Source organism: Rattus norvegicus, chromosome 17 (assembly GCF_036323735.1).
Source record: "Rattus norvegicus strain BN/NHsdMcwi chromosome 17, GRCr8, whole genome shotgun sequence".
Taxonomy (NCBI): Eukaryota; Metazoa; Chordata; class Mammalia; order Rodentia; family Muridae; genus Rattus; species Rattus norvegicus.
The window spans coordinates 68,924,513-68,951,057 of record NC_086035.1 but is presented as its reverse complement, the minus strand read 5'-3'; the positions used below and the strand labels follow the sequence as shown (position 1 = coordinate 68,951,057).

General features: G+C 39.2%; 1 long non-coding RNA gene across 1 annotated transcript; it reads left to right on the top strand.

Moving 5' to 3' along the window:
* Positions 1-4,534: 4,534 nt before the first annotated feature.
* On the top strand, positions 4,535-24,440 carry LOC108348582 (uncharacterized). Its single transcript, XR_001841952.3, has 3 exons — positions 4,535-4,652; positions 15,613-15,685; positions 24,308-24,440. It is a non-coding gene; the product is annotated as an uncharacterized LOC108348582 (long non-coding RNA).
* The last annotated feature ends 2,105 nt before the right edge of the window (positions 24,441-26,545 follow it).

Below are 26,545 nucleotides of genomic sequence, written 5' to 3'. Positions count from 1 at the left end.
CCATGCTCATGGAATGGTAAGATTAGCATTATAAAAGATGACCATCTTAGCAAGAGCAATCTACAGATTCAATGCAATCTCTGTTAAAATTCTAGCACAACTCTTCACAGATCTTGAAAGGACAATTTTCAGTTTCCCATATTTATAATGGAAATACAAAAAACAAAACAAGACAAAAACAGGATAACTAAAATAATACTGAGTGAGAAAAGAGGTGCTACAAGTCTCACCACGGCCCAATATCAAGTAATACTATAAAAGCTATAGTAATAAAAGCAGCGTTGGCACGAAATAGACATGTTGATCAATGGAATTGAATTAAAGACCTATGGACAAATGAGTTTTTATAGAGAAGCCAGAAATACACACTGGCAAAAAATACAGCATCTTCAACAAATGGTTCTGCTCAAACTAGATAATGACAAGTTGAAAAGTCCAAATAGAGCCATAGTTCACATGTGGGGGGTAGAGGGAGGGTGTTCAACTCTAAATGGATCAAAGACCTCAACATAAAACCAAATACAATGAACTAGAGAAAAAGAAAGTGGGGCATAACCTGGAACCCGTTGACACAGGAAAAGGCTTCCTGAACAAAAAACTGTTATCCTAAGTATTAATACCTGTGGTCAAGACGTAATAAATGGGGCTTCTGGAGACTGAACAGCTTCTGTCAAACAAAGTATCATTTGGACAAAGTGGAGAGTATGAAAAAGTATTTTTGCCAACTATATATCTGACAAAGGGCTAATTTCCAAAATATATAAAGAACAAAAAAAAAACTGGATAGCAAGAAAACAACCCAATTTAAAATATGGGGTATACATTCAGAGCCTGCCCCACATGTGGCCCATACATATACAGCCACCCAATTAGACAAGATGGATGAAGCAAAGAAGTGCAGACTGACAGGAGCCAGATGTAGATCGCTCCTGAGAGACACAGCCAGAATACAGCAAATACAGAGGCGAATGCCAGCAGCAAACCACTGAACTGAGAATAGGACCCCCGTTGAAGGAATCAGAGAAAGAACTGGAAGAGCTTGAAGGGGCTCGAGACCCCATATGTACAACAATGCCAAGCAACCAGAGCTTCCAGGGACTAAGCCACTACCTAAAGACTATACATGGACTGACCCTGGACTCTGACCCCATAGGTAGCAATGAATATCCTAGTAAGAGCACCAGTGGAAGGGGAAGCCCTGGGTCCTGCTAAGACTGAACCCCCAGTGAACTAGACTGTGGGGGGGAGGGCGGCAATGGGGGGAGGGTTAGGAGGGGAACACCCATAAGGAAGGGGAGGGGGGAGGGGGATGTTTGCCCGGAAACCGGGAAAGGGAATAACACTCGAAATGTATATAAGAAATACTCAAGTTAATAAAAAAAAAATAAATTAATTAATTAATTAAAAAAAAATATGGGGTATAGATTTAAGTGGAGAATTCTCAGAAGAAGAAATTCAGCTTTCCGCCGGGGCAGCCATCTTCCAGTTACTCGCCAAAATGACGAACACAAAAGGAAAAAGGAGACGTACTCAGTATATGTTCTCTAGACCTTTTAGGAAACATGGAGTTGTTCCTTTGGCCACATACATACAAATCTACAAGAAGGGTGATATTATAGACATCAAGGGAAGGGTGATACTGTAGACATCAAGGAATGCCCCATAAGTGTTACCTCGGCAAAACCGGAAGAGTCTACAATGTCACCCAGCATGCCGCGGGCATCATTGTAAACAAGCAAGTTAAAGGCAAGATTCTGGCCAAGAGGATCAATATGCGAATTGAGCGCATCAAGCACTCAAAGAGCAGAGACAGCTTCCTGAAGCGGGTGAAGGAGAATGATCAGAAGAAAAAGGAAGCCAAAGAGAAGGGCACCTGGGTTCAGCTCAAGCGCCAGCCTGCGCCACCCAGAGAAGCCCACTTTGTGAGGACTAACGGAAAGGAGCCTGAGCTAGCTGCTGGAGCCCAGTCCATACAGATTCACGGCCTAATGGACACAAAGGAAATAAAGGACCTGGACTGCAAAAAAAAAAAAAGAAAGAAAGAAAGAAAGAAAGAAAGAAAGAAAGAAAGGAAGGAAGGAAGGAAGGAAGGAAGGAAGGAAGGAAGGAAGGAAGGAAGGAAAGGAAAGAAAGAAAGAAAGAAAGAAAGAAAGAAAGAAAGAAAGAAAGAAAGAAAAAGAAAAGAAATTCAAAGGATGAGAAACACTTAAAGAAACATCCAACATCTTTAGTCATCAGGGAAATAGGAATATAAACTTTTTTGAGATTTTCTCTTATACCCATTAGCATGGCTGGGTAAGAAAGACTAGGGATGGTTCATGCTGGTGAGGATGTGAAGCAAAGACAACACTCATTCATTGCTGGTGGCAGTGCAAACTTACACGGCCATTGTGGAAGTCAGTGTGACGATTCTTTAGGAATTGAGAATCTAGATCTATGTCAAGGTCCAGCTATGCCAGCCTTGGCATACACCCAAAGGATTCTTCATCCTTCTGTAGATACACTTGCTCTACCATGCTCAGTGCTACTTTGTTCATAAGAGTCAAAGTTGGAAGCAACCTGGATGCTCCTCGACAGAAGAAAGGATAAAGAAAACGTGGTACACTTACAAAACAGAGTCTTACTCAATCATTAAAAATAATAAAATCATGAAATTGGCAGGCAAATGGATGGAACTAGAAAAAAATTTTCTTGGGTAAGTTATCCCAGATCAAGTGACCAAGAACCTGACAGTGAATAGCTCAGGAATCTAGGGAAAAACCAAATAAAGCAATAAAATGACTCCTAGTGACATTCTGCTATACTCATGGATCAGCGCCTGGCTCAGTTATAAGAGAGGCTTCCTCTTGCAAGAAATAGGGAAAAATACAGAGAACCACAGCCGGATACTGTGCAGAGTGTGAGAAACCTTGGAATACTCAGTCATAAATGGGATGTCTCCATTAAATCCTTCCCTTCTGGGCCCAGAGAACCCTGTAGAAGAAGGAAAAGGAGTGTGAGACCCAAATGGATGGAAAATGCCAAAGAAACAAGGCCCTGTAAATTCATGTGATCGAAGCCCATTTGAACTCACAGAGTCTGCACCCTGCAAGGGGCTGCACCAGGTCTTCCGCATGCAACCCATAGCTTCCAGTTTAGTGTTACTCAGGATGCTGGAGTGTGTGAAGGAGTGGCTCTCTGATTTTTGTCCATTCTCTTGGGCTCCTTTCCTTTGGTTAATTTGTTTTGTCCAACTCAGATATGTTAGTTTTCACTTTATGTTATATTTCATTATTATTCCTCAGAAACCTATTTTGTTTTTAACGAGAGGCAGAAGGGGAGCAAATCTGGACAGGAGTTGGAAGTGGGAAGAAGCTGAGAGGAGCAGAGGGAGGGGAAGCCATAATCAAAATATATTGTGTGGGGGGAAAAACCCTCTATATTTAGTAAAAGGAAAAAATTCAGAAAACCAGCAAAAAATGTGTAGTGGATTGATTTGTGGGGCTGCCAGTTTGCAAGCCAAAGTTGGACCTTTAGAGGTTCCATCCATCTGAGTAAAGGAAAAATTCGCTAGAATGCTGTACGAAATAATTGGACAAAATCAAACTGCAGGAATCTCGAAAGGACTGCAAGATCTTATTGTGTTACATTGAGATATCAGCTCCATTGCCTGCCAATGATGCCCAGAAGTTCTTGGGCAACAGTGACAAAACAACCTTTGAAAACTTGAGTAACCAATTTAAAAAAAAAAAAAGACAGTTAAATGTTTTGTACTTCCTATTTAGCTATTAAAAGAACAAACATTTCTGGTCCCTCTTGCATTATTTTTATTGGAACGTGTATGACTATATGATTATTTTTATACCATATCTGCATGTCCATATTTTTTTATACCGAGAAGAATGCTTCTGAATGTCCAGATTCAATTTCTTCCCTGAGAAAGGGACAGGATGGCAGAACTGAATATAGGACTTTTTAAAATAAATGTGCTAGAGAACTGTGTGCACGACTGACAATAGACTACTTGCCCACCATACAGGACAGTCTGGGGCTAAGCCCAAGACAAAGCAGTGACAAAGGCCAAAGGAATTTCTGTGACATCCAACCCAGACTTAGAAAATTTGATAACAGGATCAATTTTGACACTGAATTCTCCTTTGGGAAATTGACCTATTAGGCTCAAAAAAACCTTTACAGGACGGCTAAGAAAGTTCAGTATGTGTTCAGTTGAAAGTCCAGATTGAATCTCCAACAGTGGAGAGAACAGTAACCAGAACAACAACAACGATGACAACAATGATGACGACAACAACAACAGATTACAGATAAGAATAAAAACTGCATTTGACTACAGGGAAAATGAAGCAAAGACAGAAAACAGGAAATATCTGGTAGAGGCAAGAGGATACTAGGTAAGGCAGGTGGGCCAGCCTGCTGATGAGAAAGGCAAAGTCAGCTTTGTTGCAGAGGAAAACAAATCCTGAAGCACAGCGCGTAGAGCACAGCGCACAGCTGCAGAACTGAAGACAAACAATGGCTTTCTATTGTTCTTACTGTTCTGGAACACAAGACCCCCAACAGGAATTCCAGTCAGAGGATATGTCACCGACAACATGAGATCATTTCACCCCAGGATTTGTATTTATGTATCTTCTGCAGTAGATAGCTGTCAGGTGAGAAAAGAGGGCTTTGAGTTCGTCTTCCCAATGAAGTCTGTTTCTGGGAAGAGGTAACTTTTATGTCAGTACAGTGAGCACCACTTGGCTTATGTCTTATTAAACATTCTCTAAAATAGCATACCTTTAGCCTTGGAGAGAACTCAGGAAGAAGAGTAAGGTATGGAAACAGAATCCTTCATGTCAGTATTCGGGGTTTTAAGTCAGTAGCCTACAGAGCATGGGTTTGGTCAAACTGATAAAATTACCTAGCACAGACAGTTGATAATAATAAGCTTTGGGCAGCCATCACTTCGAGCTTTATCACAGGATGAAGGACAAAATCGTAGAGGAGTACATGCACAGGAATCCAGTGACCTAATTTCTCAGCCATCTCTATCACAAGCGATGGATGCTGTACTACTCTGTCTTTAATTCTGACACTGGTCTTTTTTGCAGCTAGAGGAAATGATCCCTATCCAGTTTTCCCACCTCTCCTGCAGGGGTTCCATGCATAGTATGTGGAACGATGACATTGGGTGTTCGCCTTTATGAAGCAGCAGCTTCTAATTAAAGAGACAGGGTTATCTATATAGACTCAATTATGTACATAATCTCATAGCACATAGAAATATGTATTACAAGATTTTTCATGAGGAGTACAGGTGGTAAAATTATTAAAAATTTCAGCTTCCACAAACTAATGCATGATACATGTCATTTTGTTTTTTAAGTAAAGTAATGGCCACATGGTGTCTATGGTCAAAGTTCTTTTCCATCTCTCCATGGCCTGAAAAGCTGTCAGGGTGTCATATATTCCTATTTATCTTCTGCAGAGTGATACACACACACACAAGAAACTCTAACAACAGGCTGATTGGTACAGGAAGACTGCACACAATAACAGTAATGACTTGCTATGCAGAATATTATTGTATATGAATGTGTATGTACGTGTGTGCAGATGCACTCACATTTTTATGCATGTACAGAGGTCAGAGGTCAAGACTGAATATTTTCCTCTGTCATTCTCCAACTTATTTGTAGTTTTTATCTATTGTGTGTGTGTGTGTGTGTGTGTGTGTGTCTGTCTGTGTCTGTGTCTGTGACTGTGTGTATGTGTGTTTGTACACCTGTACTTGGGTACCTTCAGAAGTCAGAAAAAGATGTCAGGTTCTCTGCATTGGTTCCTCTGTAGCTGTGGGTGTCTGCATCCACAACTTAACGTGGTGCTAGGAACCAAATTCTGGTTCTCTGAAAGAGCAGCAAGCACTCTAAACTGCTGACCTATCTCTCCAACAATCTCCACCCTTATACTGAAGTCATGCTATCTCACTTAATGTGGAGCTTGCTCTTTTAGCTGGATCTTCTGGAGAGCGATCTGTCCCTCACTCATCTTCCTGTTGCCAGTCCTACCCCTAAGCACTGGGGTCATTGAATACCATGACCTGACTTTGATGTGGCTGTTGGGGATCTAAAAGCGTGAGTGGAGAGCTGAGGATAAGCCTCAGATTGCAGAGTGCTTACCTGGCCGTCCTGAAGCCAAGTACATTGCCTTAGAAATTGTGTCAAGAATAAACAAATGCCCCTAGCTATTTTTGGTTTTTGTTGTTCCACTGCTGTTACCAACATCAGCAAGAAGCTTTAGTAGGTGACAGTGACAGTGTATAAGCAGACCATCAGTCTCCCTTGGAGGAGTCAAAGAGATACCTCCAACATGGATGCTGCAGCATTAGCACTTTATGAACACATTCAGTCACGTAGAATTTTCCTTTTGGAGATGGTATGCCAAGGATGCTAAAAAAATCCTTTTAAGATGTTCATAAAGACAGTCGAGCTTGACTTACTCATCCAGATGTCTTCTTCTAGCAGATAGATAAGGGAAGCTATGAGTTTCCCAGAGCCTCAGCAAATCACAACCAAGTGGGTGTGTCCTAATACCTTTTTTGAGAACAAATATCCCAAATCAAGTTATCAACAGGGACATGACTTTTCTGGTGGCTCCGAGCAAGATTCCTCGCCTCTTAAGACTTTTGACAGTTGTCGTTCCTGGGTTAGCTGCTGAATGCCTTACTGTCTTCCTCTTGCCTTGCGTGGCTCTGTTCCTGTCTCTTTGGATTCTAAAACTAACAGCCATTAGACTAAGAAATTTCTGTAATCCAGCTTTAACTCATATTAACCAATCACACCTGTAAAGACCTCATTCCTAAATAAGAGAACACCTTGCAGTTTCCTCCAGAAAAATTAAAAGAAAATATATGTTTGTGTGTCTTTCCCCCAAAGTCTTGCTTTGTTTATTCACAGCTCTACCCATTACCTAGGAGTTCAGAATTTAGAGTCCAGTGCATAAACCAAGCACATAAGTGCATATGATACCTGTGATCAGCTCAGAGAGTTTGGAATATTGACAGCACTCAGAATGGTGTGCTGAAGGCATGTCATAGTCACCCACAGGAAGTGAACAGGGCATTTCCTCCCAACTTGAGGTTGAGGAACATCATATGGTTAGTTGCAACTGATTGTCATGAGAGTAGCTACAACACAGAAATTGGCAAAAGCTGACCTTCTGTTTTGTTTTTGTTTTTGTTTTTTCTGGAGAATCAGTTTGCTAACATAGCTCTGAATAAACCCTGATGGCCTGTGTCTCTTGTGATGGGTCCCCCCTCCTCTCCAGTCAGTCAGCCTTACTGGACATTATCAGCAAATACTGGTCCCTTTCCTTCATTCATTCCACACTTACTAGTTGAAATTCTTCTTTAGTGAATTTCTTCAGTTCCTTCTCCTTGTTTATTTATTCATTCAGGTATTTTTTTTGTCTTTTGAAAATGCCTTAACTGCTTAATAGCAGATTTATATTCACAGTCCACTTGAGTTAATATAATATATTGTAAACAACATGTATTGTTGAAGAAAACCAAATCAGTGTATGATGCCATCTTATGTTAATTTATTTTTGCTTGAACTATGGGCTAGAGTTTCTACTGTGAACCATTTAAATAGGTTATTCATCGATCAGGGTGTGTAGCATCTCTTGAGGATGATCTGTATGATATATATTTGTACCTCTTTGGCAATTTAAGCTGAGCATACGCACTGTCTGAGGCTATGTAAGTAGCCACCCAGCCTTGTGAGTCTTGATGCAGTGTGACTATTAAAACATCGCCCAAATACAAAAACATATCTGGGAGTCAAGAATATCTGAGGCTTTGCCCATTATCCATAAATCTTATTACCAAGGGATAATAAATAATATGTTCATGTTAGAAGCTTGAACATTTAAAAATATATTCCGGGAAAGAGTGAATGGAGTTTGGCAGGGAAGGGGGTGATGAAATGGGAGGGAAGAATAATACAAAAAGAAAAATTAAAGGAAGAAATAAAGGATGCAATGAGATAAGGAGATGTATAGCAGAAGAGAAACGAGAGAAAGGAATGGTGGCAGGAAAGAAAAAGGGAAAGAGAGGCAGGGGGAATGAGGAAGGGGTGGAGAGGAAAAGAACTAGACTATCAACTAGGAACAAAAGAATTCACGTCAGACACATATTTTAATATCATGGAAACAGGCCATCCAAGCTCCCAACTTTTCTGCCTCCTTGAAATGCCAGTGTTTCACCCTGCCTGACATTTCCTCCATGTAACTAACTCTTTAACTGTTATTCCTTTGAGCTTTCTGGATATCTGTGGTTGTGCTTGGTTGGCCCATCCAATTTCCAAGCTATGCAAACATCTTTCACTTGCCAATCCTTGCTTGAGATTTAACTTCAGAGGAGCACATTATCCTTAAATGAGCAGACTTTGTGTTCCTTTGTGTTTCTGCCTGGCATTATTCCTTTGTGCTTCTGGAACGACAGTCAATATTGCAAAGAATATTTCCATAAGCATGAAGACTTGATACAAACAAATAACCTGGACAATTTTCAAACACTTGAAAGAGTTAGTTTAATTGTAAAATTTTCCCTCTGTAAATACAAACTGTAGAAAGGATCCAAAGCTTAGTTTCATGTAATTCTATGGTAAATGAATTTTCTGAGTATTTGGCAGGAGCCTTTAAGGAAACCAAATCTTCTCTAGCAAGAAATCTGAAGTGATATCTGCAGGCACAATTTTGTCCGGCTTTATTCTACTATGCAGGGCAATAGAGAAAAGAGAGAAGATCACCACATCATAGACAGGCACGACAGTGGATGAAAACATGTATCAGGTCATGTCCTAGAATGTTTTGAAGGTTATAAGGATGGAATTATGGATAAAATATAAGTTGCAGTTTTAAATGGGATGTTCAGGATAAAGATCTTAGACAAAGAGCCTTCATGAAAGAACTGAGATGTGTGATCAGTCATCTGGGGAGATAACATGGCCCAAAGGACCATATGAAGTACATCTCAAGACTAGTGTAATAGTCGGGATGAGATCAATAATGAGGACCTCATGACCAGTCACTGATGCTTGCGAGGACTTAGTACTGATTGTAGTTTATATGGTAAGTAATGAAATCATGTTAAGAAAGGAATGACCCATGGACCACATAAAGTGACTTGGAGAATGAAATACCTCCAAATGCAGCCCTATACAAAGCAAATTATTTCTTAAAGCACTATGACTTCTTTTAAAGATTTTAATAACTTGATTGTGCATTCGTTGAGCATAAACTTCGTAGATGACAATGATTCACTGCAATGTTGAAAGATAAGACATACATGGGAGACTCAAATCTAAAACCAACATGGAGGCAGTGAAATAGCAAGCAAGTTTTGGGTGCCTGACCTGTGATGGGAGGACCTCCTGACGTACCAGCTCAAAAACCTCATGGAAGTCGACTGAGCAAATAGAACCACAAGGTTACCAGCCACCGTGGTGGACATTGGATATCAAGATGGGTAGTGTGAAGCAAGATCTGACTTCATGTATGAAAATGGAAAATGTGTGGGAGAAACAACCATGCTCTAGAAGAGTTTCCTCTTCTTAATGTGTGAGTCATGGTGGCAACTTAAAGTGAGGCAGAGGTGAAAAAACATAGAGACAGTAGAAGGTTTCTTAAAATGCCAGAACCACAAGCTAATTAAAAAAAATCAACTTTTCAATGATCCAGATATTTGCAGTAGCACTCATCCATGTGGGAGCATGGGTTATGCTTCCTGAAGCCATGGTTCATGAACACTTTGAATTGCACGTGTTGTCAGTCCATGTAGCATCAGTAAACACTGCCTGATACACTTCACCCTAGCCACAGTGACTAGATGTTATGAATTTCAGCACTGTTACCACACACACAGTGTTCTGCTCATAGTGAAACATTAGCAGTTTTACTATGGAAAAGAGTCATTTTCCTGCCATCGATTCTTCACATAGAAGTATCAATTTGCCATAGCTTTGAATATTACTATGAAAGAATGTTGGTTATAAAATGTTATTTGAAATGCCAACTCGAGTTTCAGAAGGAAAAAAACAATAAATTATTTTTGGCTTGGAATTAAGGCAGAATTTCTAATAATTTCTGAAATGGTCCAAATCACACTTCTGCCATTTTTGTACTATATATTTATAAAAAGCAGTGCATTCAGCATTGATGATTATAAAAATAAATATTAATCAACTCTGAAAATTATTGAGAATATTCTGTGTCCCACAGCATCAAATATACAGCCAAGATCTAATTCTTTGTGTAACATAAACAAACATATATAACACAGTACATAAACTTTGCCTTGTCTTTCACAAATGGTAAAATTATGTTGTGTTAGAGAATTGTTTTAAAATAAGTATCTTTATAATTTTTATCATTGCTTGATTTTTATACCTATTTTATATACATATATGTGGAATAATATAAAATATTTTCCAAATTAAATGGAGGTCACAAGCAAAGAAAATAATAGAAATCATGGCTCATATTCATGGAGTAAACAAATTACTGCTTGTTATTAAAAAGAAATCCACCTTAAATATTCACACGTATCCATTACAGGCAGACACATGATACTTTAAGCCTTCAGAACAAGTTACATCACAAAGGGCATGTGTATAGAATGTGTCTAAACCATTTTCCAGAAACCAATCTCCCTACTGACAGTGCATTTCCTCTTGACTGATGCACCCTATTGGGCATTGCCAAATCTTAGGTGCTGGAGTTTCTGAGATAAAATCTTCAAGCTGAAGAGATGTTTACGAGAATCTGTGTTCCCAAGTATAGAATGGTTTTTGAAAGCAAAAAGAGCCTACTGCACAAATTACCATTTCTTGTTGTAGCTCCTTTAGGCCTAATAGAGAAAGAATTCCAAAGTACTCATAAGGGAAAATACAACCTGCCCAGGTAAAGGGCAATTTGCCAGCCATATTCTTGGAGGAAAGGTCTTACTCCAAGCATGCCCAGCTGCTGACAGATGGACTGGAGTATTTTTGCCGCAGAATTCCTTTAGATCACACCATGCTAATCGTGGCTGGTTGGCTTCATTCCTCAGAGGGCTTAGGCTGAGCAGCTTGGACATGTGCCAATTAAGCTGCTTTAAGTTTTCCCTTGAAACTAGGAAGAAAAAATGTGTGTTCCAGGAGCGAAGCTCTGGAGAGGAGCGTAGTCATTTTGAAAAGCATAGCGCATTGCCTCTGTCCCCTCCTCCACGAGCAGAAATAAAGCTTTCCTACGACTGTCTCATCGGAAGCCACGCTGCAGCAACTCCAGCAAGCACCAGCTACCTGTTCACCTTGCAGAAACAGAGCAGCATCTTGTGGCTCTGAGGGTTTTTTTTTCCCCAGTCCTTCCTATTCCTTTCTGGAGGCATAAATTGAGTTCCTTTCAGTCATGTCGAGAGGAATCTAATTGCATAATTCATTCCATGCAGACTTTTCCACCTTTAACAATTTTGTCCTTGTTGAAAGCAAAACCCAATTTTACCCTGATTGAACTAATACAGTGTTTTGTGCAAACACAACCTCTTTATCTGGGAAGATCAAAGTCATTATTTCTAATACTCTTTCACAGCAACCTGCAAAGTATGTAGGAGGTGAGTCTTATGATTCATAGCAGATGGGAAGGCAGATCACAGCACAGATGAGAATAGATCTAGTTATTCTGCCTCTTAGATAATTCTTTTCTGACTTTGGTCTCATCACTTCTTTCCTCCCCTCCTTCTTCTTGCCTTTATATATACATATATAATATATACATATGCTTTATATATGGATATGATATATAGATATGAATGTAGATATGGATATAGATAGATGATATAGATTAGATAGATTAAATATATGTAGGTTGATGTCATTATGCAAGAGAAGGCAGACAAGATAAAATGATTGGATGAGAAGGAAGGGAGGCAGGAACAGAGGTTTTAGAAGGAAGGTCAAAGCTGGAGCGAGGGAACCAGAACACGGAGAGGAGCTGGGAGAACATGGCAGCAGATATTAAGATTCTTCTCTGCACATAGATACACTGTTACAACAATTTTTAGGAGATGAGTGTGTACAGGATTTTGTGCCATCTAGATGGGGAAATTATATCTTATCAATTGGATCAGAGGTCATTGTGTGGTGTGTTCTTTCCTGTGGTGACTTAATTGACTTCAAGAGAATGTGTGATGGTGGGATATACCAAGCTCGCCACAAAATTGGGATGTGTATGCCTGATGTGGTAACCACCAGCCAAGGGAACTGTGAGTGAATGGCTCACGGACCACCCGGGTCAGAGGGATCCTGGGAGAGAAAGCACTTTTTTTTTTGTTTTTCCTGCAACAGATATAGATATAGATAGATATAGATATATAAATAGGTGATAATACAGAGATAGATAATAGAGAGAGATTAGATATAGATGTAGAGATAGAGAAATACATATAGATGTAGATATAGGTAACTGGTTCTCTACAAGAGCAGTGCATACTCTTAACCACTGAGTCATCTCTTCAGCCGCACTTTCTGTATCAATATCTACTCTCTTACCTGAACATTGTGGCCAGCTATTTTCTTGAGCATGGCACGGAAACTACTCACAAAAATCAACACCAAAGGCATCCAAGTTGGCCACTCATCCTCTTGCCACCGCCTTCCAGCATTGTGGTGCTTTGCAAATGCTCAATAAATATTTACTCAGGAAATGTACAGACATCTCTGATGAAATTAAACTATTAAGAGCATGACAATTTTTGTAGACAAACTCAAACGTTTTGCTTTAGCAAAAGGGAAATTGCATTTGTGTTCTTCATGCACTCATTTAGGTATTCATTCTAGAAATAATGACACTGGCTCTGTGCATCATGCCAGTCTCTGGTTAAATGCTAGATTTAAAAAAAATAATAATTTAGAAAAATCTTGCTCTCTAGATAATATTCTTGGAGAGAAGTAGATAATATAAAAATAAAGTGCTTAAAGATTAAAACAGAGACTGAAGGAACACCTTCAGAGCCTGCCCCACATGTGGCCCATACATATACAGCCACCCAATTAGACAAGATGGATGAAGCAAAGAAGTGCAGGCCGACAGGAGCCGGATGTAATCGCTCCTGAGAGACACAGCCAGAATACAGCAAATACAGAGGCGAATGCCAGCAGCAAACCACTGAACTGAGAATAGGACCCCCGTTGAAGGAATCAGAGAAAGAACTGGAAGAGCTTGAAGGGGCTCGAGACCCCATATGTACAACAATGTCAAGCAACCAGAGCTTCCAGGGACTAAGCCACTACCTAAAGACTATACATGGACTGACCCTGGACTCTGACCCCATAGGTAGCAATGAATATCCTAGTAAGAGCACCAGTGGAAGGGGAAGCCCTGGGTCCTGCTAAGACTGAACCCCCAGTGAACTAGACTGTGGGGGGGAGGGCGGCAATGGGGGGAGGGTTGGGAGGGGAACACCCATAAGGAAGGGGAGGGGGAGGGGGATGTTTGCCCGGAAACCAGGAAACGGAATAACACTCGAAATGTATATAAGAAATACTCAAGTTAATAAAAAATAAATAAATAAAGTGCCTAAGTGCAGCCATAGATGTATACATGGTGCATTGCACAATGCCATTGTGCCAAAAAATAGAAGGAATTGGCATATAAACTTGGAAATTTCTGAAAAGCTCTCAAAAATGTATGAAATACCTTGGGGGCCCCTAATCACATGTAAAATTCTTTTAGTGACAACCAACAACTTTTTGTTTGATCTGAGGACCTCTCATGGGGAAGAAAAAATGCTCTGTAAACCTGGTCAAAAATTTAAGACTGAGAATATCACGGGTCTTAGGGAGAAACAGACTACCGATACTAAGCTAAATTTATATGTAGCCAAACTGCACTCTAAACATTTATATTTATGTCTTTAGAGTAGAATTGTTATTTTCTTTGAATAGCAAAAATGTTTCTCTTTCTAAGAGGTAATGAAAAATACAGAGACTTATTACTGATCAAAATGTTGGGCATCCCTGCGTAGTACAAGAGCATCACGGAAAATCAAGCAATAGTATATAGCAAGAACTGGAGGGTGGGATTTTTGTGAAATGATGTGTTGTCAATGTGACCTAGGTGATATAATCATGAACAGACAGTTGCTATGGCTACCTGCATGGGGCCTGCACACCCACAAAATGGTCAAAATGTATAACAGTAGGACTCAGGCCAGCTGAGAAGAAGGGGGTCTGTACATACAGGAAGAGGATAGATGAGGACCACAGGGTGAATACACTTACAATTCATTGCATACTTACACACAACTGTCAAAATTAAATCTAAAAGAATTCATTGTTTTGGATATTGCTATAACTTTTGTTTCCCTTTTGAGATTTTTAGTACCATGATCCACTCTATGAGATGGACAAAAAATAAGAGAAGCCTTGGTGAGTGGTTCAGAACACGTACTGGTCTTGCTAAGGATCCATGTTTTGTTCCCAGCAGCCACACTGGGAGACTCATAATCTTTAGTTACTGCAGCTCCTGGGAATCTGATACATCTCTTCAGGAACCTGCACTCGTATGTGTACACACACACACACACACACACACACACACACACACACACACTCATACTCACATGCACACACACATGCACACACAGGCACACAGGCACACATGAATGCATGAAAACATAAACAAATCCTAAGACTCTAGTAATAATTTGTGAAGAAAATACTAATGTGCCCTCACTGTTTTAATTTTGAAAGCAAATGTGACTGTTAAAAGAGAGGAAGTATAGAATCAAATGAATTAGAACATCACTACTGTTAATCACCAGGCATTATTGACTTAAAATTGGGCTTTGTAGCAGCAACACTAGATTTCCTTTGGTGCTCTATGATGCGGAGTGCCTGGTGTGTGAACATTCCATTAGCATAGAGTCATAGATTCCCTTTTAGTCTTTCTGTGATCACTCAACCACTTGTCCAGGCTTGAGTTAAAGTCATATCCATTAACAGCTTAGATATGTTTAGGAACTTTTTTAGGACATTGGTTAGGTGGGCCAATCAGAAAACACAATGAAATAAAGGTCTTCAGAGACTTTGAAAACAGGATTCACTCCATAGAAAAGGTACTCTATTAAAGGGGGAAAAATGTCAAGAATCAGAAAGAATGAGGAATGATATAGATCAATAAGACTGATTTGCATATTTAATACCCTTACAAAAGACTGTAAGTAGCAACTTCAGAAGTCTTTTGCTTATTGTTTCTTAGCGTTTAAGACAAGATTCCATATGCCTTCACTAACTTCACACACTTTATATAACCAAAGATAAACTTTCCCATCTGAATCATCTGCAGTCATCTTTTAAGTGCTGGGATTACAAGTGTATAGACCATTATACTGGTTAAAACCTTTCTCAGTGGAATCTCTTAACCCTCAAGTTCATCCAGAGTTCTTTAGCTCTTGGGTCATCTTGGAGTTTTGTAACATAACTCCAGTTTCACTGGCATGCACCTAAGTTTCCAGTCCATTTGGCATTGCCTTTGGAATCTCTGGGATGCTTCCAACAGTCTCATCAACTTTTCTGTCATTTATCATCTCAGCTTTCTCCATGACAACTGCTCCCAGAATGGCTGCCTCAGGACCATGTCTTCTGCTCTTGATTCTGCAACTAAGGTAGCACTTTGGGTGCTTTAGTTAATGTATTTTCCCTATGTGTGCCCAATATAGATGAGTCCTGTCATAGTCTATTCGGAGGACTACACAATTTGGATTCAGAAGAGGAAAAACTGACATACACACACACACACACACACACACACACACACACACACATATTAATATACATATACATCATATACATCATGTATGTATATATGTATTTATGATAAGGCCCTAAGGCCCAAATATATAAATTCTTTTGCAGCTTTAGCTGTATTAATTAGCTTCAGCTCTCAATTTGACAATTAGAATTATCTTACGCATGCTCAATTAAAAGATTGCCCAGATTAGAATGGCCTAAGGCCATGAGAACAAGAGACTTTTTTGACCAATGATTGATATCAGGGAGAACATCCTATGTGAGCAGTGCCGTCCCTGGGCAGGTGTGCTTGAACTGTAAAAGAAAGCTACCTGAAAATCATCCAGTGAGAAAATCAGAGCATTCACACAGAATTCTTTGATGGCTCCTGTTTCTAATTCCTCCCCTACCTACCGTCAATGATGGATTGTAATCTGGAAGCATAACCCTAATATCCCCTTTCCTGCTGAAACTGATTGCAATTATAGCATCAGAATGAAACTAAAAGAGATGTCTACTAAGGGAATTCGCTTCCAGTCTCTTTATGTCTGTGCAGATATCTCTGGTGATCACCCCAGTTCCAAGTAAAAGGATAGCCAACAAGAGAGACCAAGAACAGCACATGCCAAAGGCAGCTGAGGGCCAACTGGCCAGATTGTGATGGGCACAAGAAATACAATCTATTCATGCTTGGAGCATTTGAGAGATGAAGTATACATAGTAAGTCAACTTACTATGTGAAGATATGGGTCCAAAACCTGATAGATTTGGATTCAGACACTAAAGACACAACCTCTGCCCATTTTAGAGATGTTAATTCAAGGCTGAGAGAACAAGGGAGACTTTGATTAGTTTTTTGTTTCCATGAACTTGAATGAAATACCCAGTCATCTGAAGCTAGTACTCCTCTGTAAATATATTAAGACCAGCTACTAACTGGGTGAAAGTCTTGTATATCAAAGACTATAAATGTATTCAAATTCATGGTTTCCATGAACAACAAGAAAATCTTATTCAGCACTACATTCAAATGCATGACTATGCAGGACATTCTACCCAGTGGCTTGAACAGCTCTGGGACCTCATTACCTCTATTTACTGCGTCTTTCATTCTCCAACTTTCCCTGAAGTCTTCCTCCCATCTCAATAGTGTATGAAAAGTATGTTATAGTCTTTTCTTGGATTACTTTAAAAAATAATAAAAGTAAAATGAAACCTGAAAAAATAGTAAAGGTTATGTCTGCCATAGTTGCCTGTTGACAAAAACCAGTTCCAAAACGATTGGAAACTTTAAAGGTTATATGACAAGAAAGTAAGAGTCTTTCTTTAACAGTGATAGTCACAGAGAATATCGCTAATATAATAGAGCATTGGTGGGTTATAGCCAGTTAAATCAGATATGGGCAAAAAATAATCAACAAAATTAATGAAACTTTAATAGATATTGAAGTGGAAAATGGTAGCAAATAGAATAAGTTTCATGGAAATTAATATCTTATTGAAATCAGAGACAAAGTTTTGGAATAAATTAGATTACTGTAATGAAATTCATTTCCGCTATGTAAATTTGTCAATCTTGCCAAAATTTGATTAAAACGTATTTTTATATAGACAGAGAGTTTATGAATACATAGGTCCTGAGAGGCTACATGGATAGGGATTATAGTGGTCTTTGTTTAGTAATATTTTTTGGCTCTGAACTCACATGCATATAAGTTTTTTCATTAAGATGGAATTAAATCAATAAGACTTATACAGTTAATAACTCATTTGTATTTCAACATAAAAATGCATCCCTCCTGATAATGGTATCCTAGTGCTATGGTCTGAATTATGCTCCTCAAAAATGCATATATTGAATCCCTACTACTACTAAGCATGATTGTATTTAAAGATAAGACTTTAAGGAAGTAACTCAGTTAAAGTGAGGTTTTCAGTGTGATCCCCCATCCACATTTAATAACACACTTTCAAATGCACAAAAGCATTATGATACACATATAGGTATGCAATGAAATGACCATGGGATTGAAATGACATTCATGGGACCGATGAGGTGGACCGAGAGTTAAAGATGCTTGCCACCAAGCCCAATGACTTGAGTTTGACCCCTGAACCCATACTGAGAAAGGTTGTTCTCTTGTCTCCACTGAAGAACAATGACATATTCCTATGCATCTATGCATAAACCCATATCTATGTGAATAAGTAAACAAATAATCAACAAACAAACAAACAAACAAACAAATAATATTTTTAAGAGGTGCTCATTTTCAAGCCAAGGAAAGCTTGCACTACTAGCTTCCAGAACTGGGAAAAATAAATTTGTATGCTATTTTGTTATAGTAGCTATAATAAACTAATAGATCTAAGTAGCATAGAGCATGTCTCTCACCTAGAACAACAGAGAGAGAGAGAGACAGAGAGAGAGAGAGAGAGAGAGAGAGAGAGAGGAGACAAGTTTGTCATCTGCCAACAAGTGGAATGAACTTACAAGAAAGTTGTAAAACTACTGTAACTGTTTAATAAGCTTATGATTTTTGCACTGAGCTACATCTGTAGCTTAGCTACATGTGGCACATGGGTTCAATTTGGAAATATCTTCATGGTAAACCATAAGGATATTAATGTTCTTAAGAAACAAAGGTCAGCTTGAAATCTGATGATTCGTTCCTACAGCTAAGATCTCCCCAGCATTTTCATGTACTTTTCAAAAGTCATGTGTGTTCTCATTGAAGAAATGAAATACCATCATAGGAATTATTAAATCTGCTTTAAATTTTGTCATATTCTAGATCTCACACTCAATCAAAACTAGTAAGTTTATGTCCAGGTTTGATAACATATACTTTTAATCACAGCACTAAGAAGGCAGAAGCAAGGTGATCTCTATGAATTCCAGGCCATCTTGATCTACACAGGGAGTTCCAGGATAGTTAGGGTTATGTGATGACATTGTGTCCCAAAGAAAGAAAAAGAAAGAAAGAAAGAAAGAAAGAAAGAAAGAAAGAAAGAAAGAAAGAAAGAAAGGAAGGAAGGAAGGAAGAAAGAAAGGAGGGAGGGAGGCTTTTAGTAGAAAATGTAAATCAATGGATAGCCTAAGAAAATAGGAATTTAGATAAAGATGCCATATCTAAACAGAAAATGTCAGATATGATTAGTACATCTAAGAAACTAAAAATATTAAGCCAGGTGTCCTGATACATACTTGTAATTTTAGCACTCAGGAGTTGTAGGCATGAGTATCAAGATTTTGAGGTCAGCCTTAGCCACATAGTTTGAATCCAGCCTGAGTTGTGCAACGCCTATTTGAAAAGAAGAGGAAAAGGCTTTAAAATTCCACAAGAAAGTGAAAAGAACCAAACAGAAATTCTAGAACACACGTGCATGTAAATTTAGCACACCAATTTAGTTTAGCAGAAGTTTAGACCCGCATGAACAGAGAATTGGTGAGTTGGAAGGTAGGCAAAGAAAAAAATATGTTCAAAATAAACCACCAAGAAACAAAGTATGTAAATTGGATCTTGTTGGGAAAGAAAAGGGAAGCAGGATTTTTCAAAATTGACAAGGTACATCAAGGTATGATATCAAAGTGACATAAAATATAACCAACTTAAATTAAAAGAAACATATAAATATGATATATGTATATGAATACTACCCTATATATGTAGGAATATAGAGAGAGACAGACAGCAAATAGATAGATATAAATACTACTGAATATATACATGAATATATATATGAATAATACCCTACTAATTTTTCTGAAGGACACAGGAGTTGAATACTTCTGCTTTGGTTTTATGCCCATCCAGGAAGGTGCATTAGTCAGGAATCTGCAGAAAGGAAAAGAAACAAGCTATATATAAATTGGATCCCAGACTTATGAAGGCAAAGAAGCCCATGTTCCTCCATCAAATATGAGCGAGCTAAAAGAGCCAATAATGTAGTGAAATCCAAGTCCAGTGTCTTGATGCCAAGGACAGTAGAAGATGAATACTGCAGCCTAGAATTTACCTTTCCTCTAACTCTTTTTTTATTCATTTTATTCTATGAAGATGTTTGATGGATAGGGCAATGGGACATTGGTGAGAGTAGATCTTTTTACAGTCTTCTGATTTAGCAACTAATCTCTTTTAGAGACATCCTAAGGAACATACTTACAAATAGTATTCATTAACTTACTCAAATTGATACATAAAATTAATCAACAAAGGGCTAGCTAGTCAAACAGTTTATCCAGCAATTTGCTTGCTTTGAAGAAGAAGGACCTTTGTTTATTCCCTAGAACCCATGTTTTTAAAAGCTAGACATTCTGGTATGTGTGTGTAATCTTAGTTTTGGGAAAACAGGTCAATGGATTCCTGAGGCTTGCTGTCTAGCCAACCTGGTCAACTTGGTACTTGGTAAGTTCCAGCCCAATGAACAATACCGATTTGAAAAACTAAGACTGATGTTCCTGAAGAACAACATTGGAGGCTAGGGTTAGGGTTAGGGTTAGGGTTAGGGTTAGGGTTAGGGCTAGGGCTAGGGCTAGGGCTAGGGCTAGGGCTAGGGCTAGGGCTAGGGCTAGGGCTAGGGCTAGGGCTAGGGCTAGGGTTAGGGTTAGGGCTAGGGCTAGGGTTAGGGTTAGGGTTAATATACACTTAAATATACTTTATACACTTAAACATACTCAATATACACTTAAACATACACACACACACACACACACACACACACACACACACACACACACATTCACTAAGCATCACAGATGTAAATTCTCTCTACCTTCCTGTAAACACATTATAAAATCAAGAGGATGTCTTAACAATTGTGGAAATGCTAAGGTAAAAATTAAAGATGTATAGCAAGTTTTGGATTAGGATGTTACATTGCATGTGCACTTGTGTACAACTGTGTACCACAGCCTAATTGAAGGTACATGCTGGCCAAAGTTACATGACATGAAGTAGCCCAAGAGAACTTGACTGACTCAATATACACATTATCTACAAAGAAAGGCAAAAAACGACCAACCAAGCAAAAATCTCCCAACATCAATTTGGACTTCTGTGTGTTCTCTCCTCTTTATGAAGTAATAGCCTCTGTGTGTCTTGCAGAATGGATCTGTGACGGAAATATCCATCTGATACCACTGCAATGGTAACACTGTGTTAGGGCTCATGGCTAAGTAGCATCAGGAACATGAAGAGTGTAAATCTGACTTACTCTTTCCATTATGTACAAGTTTATCCCCACAAGACATAAATACACCATCCACGTTATGCCAATCAACATCAAAGAATGTCCTCAGGGCTGCGTGAAACATTTTGGAGAACAGATGAAGGTTTCATTCTTGCCCACTGGGAGCGTATGATCTGTGGTTTAAATTATTCCCATTTGTTTGGCTACTGACTGCTTCTCTGACGTTTGCCAATTCGTCTATGTGTGAAGTGATTTTTTTAAGTGGACTGTCAGACAGTTCCTAAATAGCTAGTAGAAGAAAAGCTGAGCAGGGAGCTATGGATCTGATGCCCTCAGCTGAGCCTGCTGTGGACGGTAACATGCTCGGACCAATATTTCCATCCATCAAAAGTCTGCAGTTGCTGGGAGCTGCCTGTGTCTTTATCTTTCCAATAATGAAACCTGGGACAGTAATTCTAAATTAGCAATAAAGTCAGCTTTGCAAGCAGACAACTTCTAGTGAAGACATCTTGTTCCTGAGTCCTCTACCTTTAGACTGCCATTATTTACACACAACTTGCTTTGAATCTATAGTTTATATGAATATCACAAAGAGAGAAATGATAGAAAGGGAAATGAGTTATAATGGGAGTAAATTTTGATCAAAAGAAAGATTGTCATATCAAGTTTGCTCATACCAAAATCCAAATGCATGCTACCATTGTGCTATCTTTGTTGATAGTGGTACCAGCCAATAAAAACGATTTGGGTGGTGATAGTTTTTCCTCCCTGCAGCATGGGTTCACTAACAACAGTTGTCAATTTCTCAGAATTTAGACTCACTTAGGACAAAGCTCACAGTATTGCCATTACAGTGGTGTCCGATGGATATTCCCATCACAGATCCATTCTGCAAGATGGATGATTTATGAAGTAATACCATACTTCATAAAGAGGAGAGTACACACAGAAGTCCAAATTGATGTTCTAAGTGGGTTCATGAAACACTTTTCAGATTGGGCTAAATAAAGAAGGAGAACCCACCTCTGATGTGAGCAGGAACATTCTATGGGCTTTGATCATGGATGCCATCCAAGGAGAAGCAGCTGACCACCAGAATCCTCCACGCTCTGCACCCTGGCTTGGATCAAATGCCACAGCTGCCTCACAAACCTCACCCCATGCCTTCTCCACCAGGACAGATGATACACCTCAGACTGAGCCAGAAATAATAACTGTTCCTCCTTATATAGCCTCTTATCAGGTAATCTTGTCACAGCAACAAGAAAAGTGACTATCACATGCCTGTACATTGCTTGAAGGCACTAGTCTAACAGGACTGAACCTCCTAACTTAGAGCTCACAGAAAATACCTCCTCCATTATGCACTGCTTCAGGCATCGCAGAAAACAAGAGAAAAACATACGATGAACACTCATAAAATTGGCTCATTAAAATAATATCTTTGCATCATTACTTCAGTTACACTATTTTGAAGAAATAAATCGATACAGTTACAACTTAAATCTTACATACTTGCCTCCCAGTTCCATTTTATCCTTCTGAAAGATAATCATTATCCTAGTTTGGGTGTTTAATTGGCCCCAACAATGCTTTCATTTTTAACTATCTGAGGGCATGTAACCATGAACAGTAAATTAAACTTTATAGATACAGCATGATACTATAAATGTCATTCTACAGCTCTTATTTTTCACTCACCATTTCCATGATTTATACATATTGATGCATTAAGTTCTAATTCACTCTTTTTACTTGTGATTTTTCCACCATAAAAATATACTAAAACATATGTATTCATTCTGCCATGGATACTTAGAGAATTTCCTGACAAATAAAGCAGAAATATCCTTAAACGTGACTCCTTGTGGACACAAGTGAGAGTCTTGTTCTTCGAAGCATACTTAGATATGTAATTTCAGGATCATAAAGTGAGTAGCTTTTCTTCTTTACTATTCTCAACTCTCTCAAAGAGAGATCATGTCCCTCCCAAGAAGGGACACAGTCTTAGAATACATAATTTGCTGGTATAGCTAGATGTTTCCAGGACCAACAAGCAGGTGCATCTAATTCCTGGGCCAGGTCAAAAGTTTCTAGCATTGCAGACATCACACCTTCTTCAGTCATCACTGCAGCAGTGTGAGCTGACCTTCGCCTGCAAAAGAAGAGCCTGCCATGGAGCTGGAATGAGCTGAGGCCTCTCTGTAAGATAAAATGACCAATCCCAGTTTACATGATACAGGGAGACAAGTGATTAAACAGCTGATGTGTATCAAAAGCCAATCTGAGAGTCAGCCTACTTGGTTACCTAATTGGACTGTATTCTATAAAGTTTAATTAGATTGTCACTGGCCAGCCCCTAGAGTTTTATTAATTTAATGACATTGAAATTAAACAGGCTTAGTTTTCCCATAAAAATGCGTCTAGTTGTCTTTGAACAAGAGTGTCCATACTCTCAATTATATCCCGGAGGGAACAGCAGTACTGTCTTTGTCTTTGATCCTCAAAGGGGGAAAAAAATAATATGGGACATAGAAGCTATGCAGAAAGATGACCATAAGAGAGAGGCAGAAGGGTTGGTACCCTGGGATTTGACAATGGAGCCCACTTGCATCCTACCACATGAATGCAAGTTCCTGTTTACCATTCTCTGCAAACTTCAGCAGATGCATAACTTGGCTAGGCCTCAGTTTCCTCATTTGTAAAACTCTGTATTATAGGAAAAGCCTGTATATGGAGGAAACATAGATCATTCCTATACCAGGTGGACCTAAAGTCAGATCCAAATGTCTCTGGCTATAAAATCAATGGGTCTGGTGTCAACCATGTTTTCTACTTGATTCTTGGTATCAGTGTCATCTGACACTGCACGAAACATTCAGAATGCAATGCCGCATGTAGAATTTCATGCTATTCTGTTCTACCTTTATCTGCTGTCTCACTCATGCTCTTGAGAAACAACACAAAGAAGCATGCACTACCATGGCAAAATCAGGACATGTGGAATGAGAAAAGTACAAGGATAGATAAGAGCAAAATTTTCTCCATACTGTTTTAGTCTGCTAGGGAATTAAAAAAGAAACAAAAAACAAAAAAACAAAAAACAACAAAAAAAAAGATCATTACTGTGGTTTGAGGGAAAAATGTCTCCCATAGGCTCATGTGTTTGAAAAGTTGGTCCTCAGTAGTTAGCCCTGTTTGGTAAGTCTGCAAAACCTTAAGAACAGAAATTGACCATATTCTGAGTCACAAAGCAAGTCTCAATATATACAAGAAGACTGAAATAACCCCTTGCATTTTATTAGACTACCACGGATTAAAGATGGACCTGGAGAACAACAGGAACAACAGAAAGCCTACAGACTCATCAAAACTGAATAACTCTCTACTCAATGAACACTGAGTCAAGAAAGAATTAAAGAAAGAAATTAAAGCCAATGTGGATGCCAGCTTCTAATTTTCTTTTTTTTTAATATACAAACATATTTTTATTTATTATTTTTTTTACTCTTTTTTAAATTTATTTAATACTTAATAATAATTCTTTGGTTTCCGGGCAAACATTCCCCTCCCCCGTCCCCTTCCTTATGGGTGTTCCCCTCCCAACCCTCCCCCCATTGCCGCCCTCCCCCCAACAGTCTAGTTCACTGGGGGTTCAGTCTTAGCAGGACCCAGGGCTTCCCCTTCCACTGGTGCTCTTACTAGGATATTCATTGCTACCTAAGAGGTCAGAGTCCAGGGTCAGTCCATGTATAGTCTTTAGGTAGTGGCTTACTCCCTGGAAGCTCTGGTTGCTTGGCATTGTTGTACATATGGGGTCTCGAGCCCCTTCAAGCTCTTCCAGTTCTTTCTCTGATTCCTTCAACGGGGGTCCTGGTCTCACTTCAGTGGTTTGCTGCTGGCATTCGCCTCTGTATTTGTTGTATTCTGGCTGTGTCTCTCAGGAGCGATCTACATCCGGCTCCTGTCAGTCTGCACTTCTTTGCTTCATCCATCTTGTCTAATTGAGTGGCTGTATATGTATGGGCCACATGTGGGGCAGGCTCTGAATGGGTGTTCCTTCAGTCTCTGTTTTAATCTTTGCCTCTCTCTTCCCTGCCAAGGGTATTCTTGTTCCCCTTTTAGAGAAGGAGTGAAGCATTCACATTTTGATCATCCGTCTTGAGTTTCATTTGTTCTAGGCATCTAGGGTAATTCAAGCATTTGGGCTAATAGCCACTTATCAGTGAGTGCATACCATGTATGTCTTTCTGTGATTGGGTTAGCTCACTCAGGATGATATTTTCCAGTTCCAACCATTTGCCTACGAATTTCATAAAGCCGTTGTTTTTGATAGCTGTGTAATATTCCATTGTGTAGATGTACCACATTTTCTGTATCCATTCCTCTGTTGAAGAGCATCTGGGTTCTTTCAAGCTTCTGACTATTATAAATAAGGCTGCGATGAACATAGTGGAGCACGTGTCTTTTTTATATGTTGGGGCATCTTTTGGGTATATGCCCAAGAGAGGTATACCTGGATCCTCAGGCAGTTCAATGTCCAATTTTCTGAGGAACCTCCAGACTGATTTCCAGAATGGTTGTACCAGTTTGCAATCCCACCAACAATGGAGGAGTGTTCCTCTTTCTCCACATCCTCGCCAGCATCTGCTTTCACCTGAGTTTTTGATCTTAGCCATTCTCACTGGTGTGAGGTGAAATCTCAGGGTTGTTTTGATTTGCATTTCCCTTATGACTAAAGATGTTGAACATTTCTTTAGGTGTTTCTCAGCCATTCGGCATTCCTCAGCTGTGAATTCTTTGTTTAGCTCTGAACCCAATTTTTTGATAGGGTTATTTGTCTCCCTGCAGTCTAACTTCTTGAGTTCTTTGTATATTTTGGATATAAGGCCTCTATCTGTTGTAGGATTGGTAAAGATCTTTTCCCAATCTGTTCGTTGCCGTTTTGTCCTAACCACAGTGTCCTTTGCCTTACAGAAGCTTTGCAGTTTTATGAGATCCCATTTGTCGATTCTTGATCTTAGAGCATAAGCCATTGGTGTTTTGTTCAGGAAATTTTTTCAAGTGCCCATGTGTTCCAGATGCTTCCCTAGTTTTTCTTCTATTAGTTTTAGTGTGTCTGGTTTAATGTGGAGGTCCTTGATCCACTTGGACTTAAGCTTTGTACAGGGTGATAAGCACGGATCGATCTTCATTTTTCTACATGTTGACCTCCAGTTGAACCAGCACCATTTGCTGAAAATGCTATCTTTTTTCCATTGGATGGTTTTGGCTCCTTTGTCAAAAATCAAGTGACCATAGGTGTGTGGGTTCATTTCTGGGTCTTCAATTCTATTCCATTGGTCTATCTGTCTGTCTCTGTACCAATACCATGCAGTTTTTATCACTATTGCTCTGTAATACTGCTTGAGTTCAGGGATAGTGATTCCCCCTGAAGTCCTTTTATTGTTGAGGATAGTTTTAGCTATCCTGGGTTTTTTGTTATTCCAGATGAATTTGCAAATTGTTCTGTCTAACTCTTTGAAGAATGGGATCGGTATTTT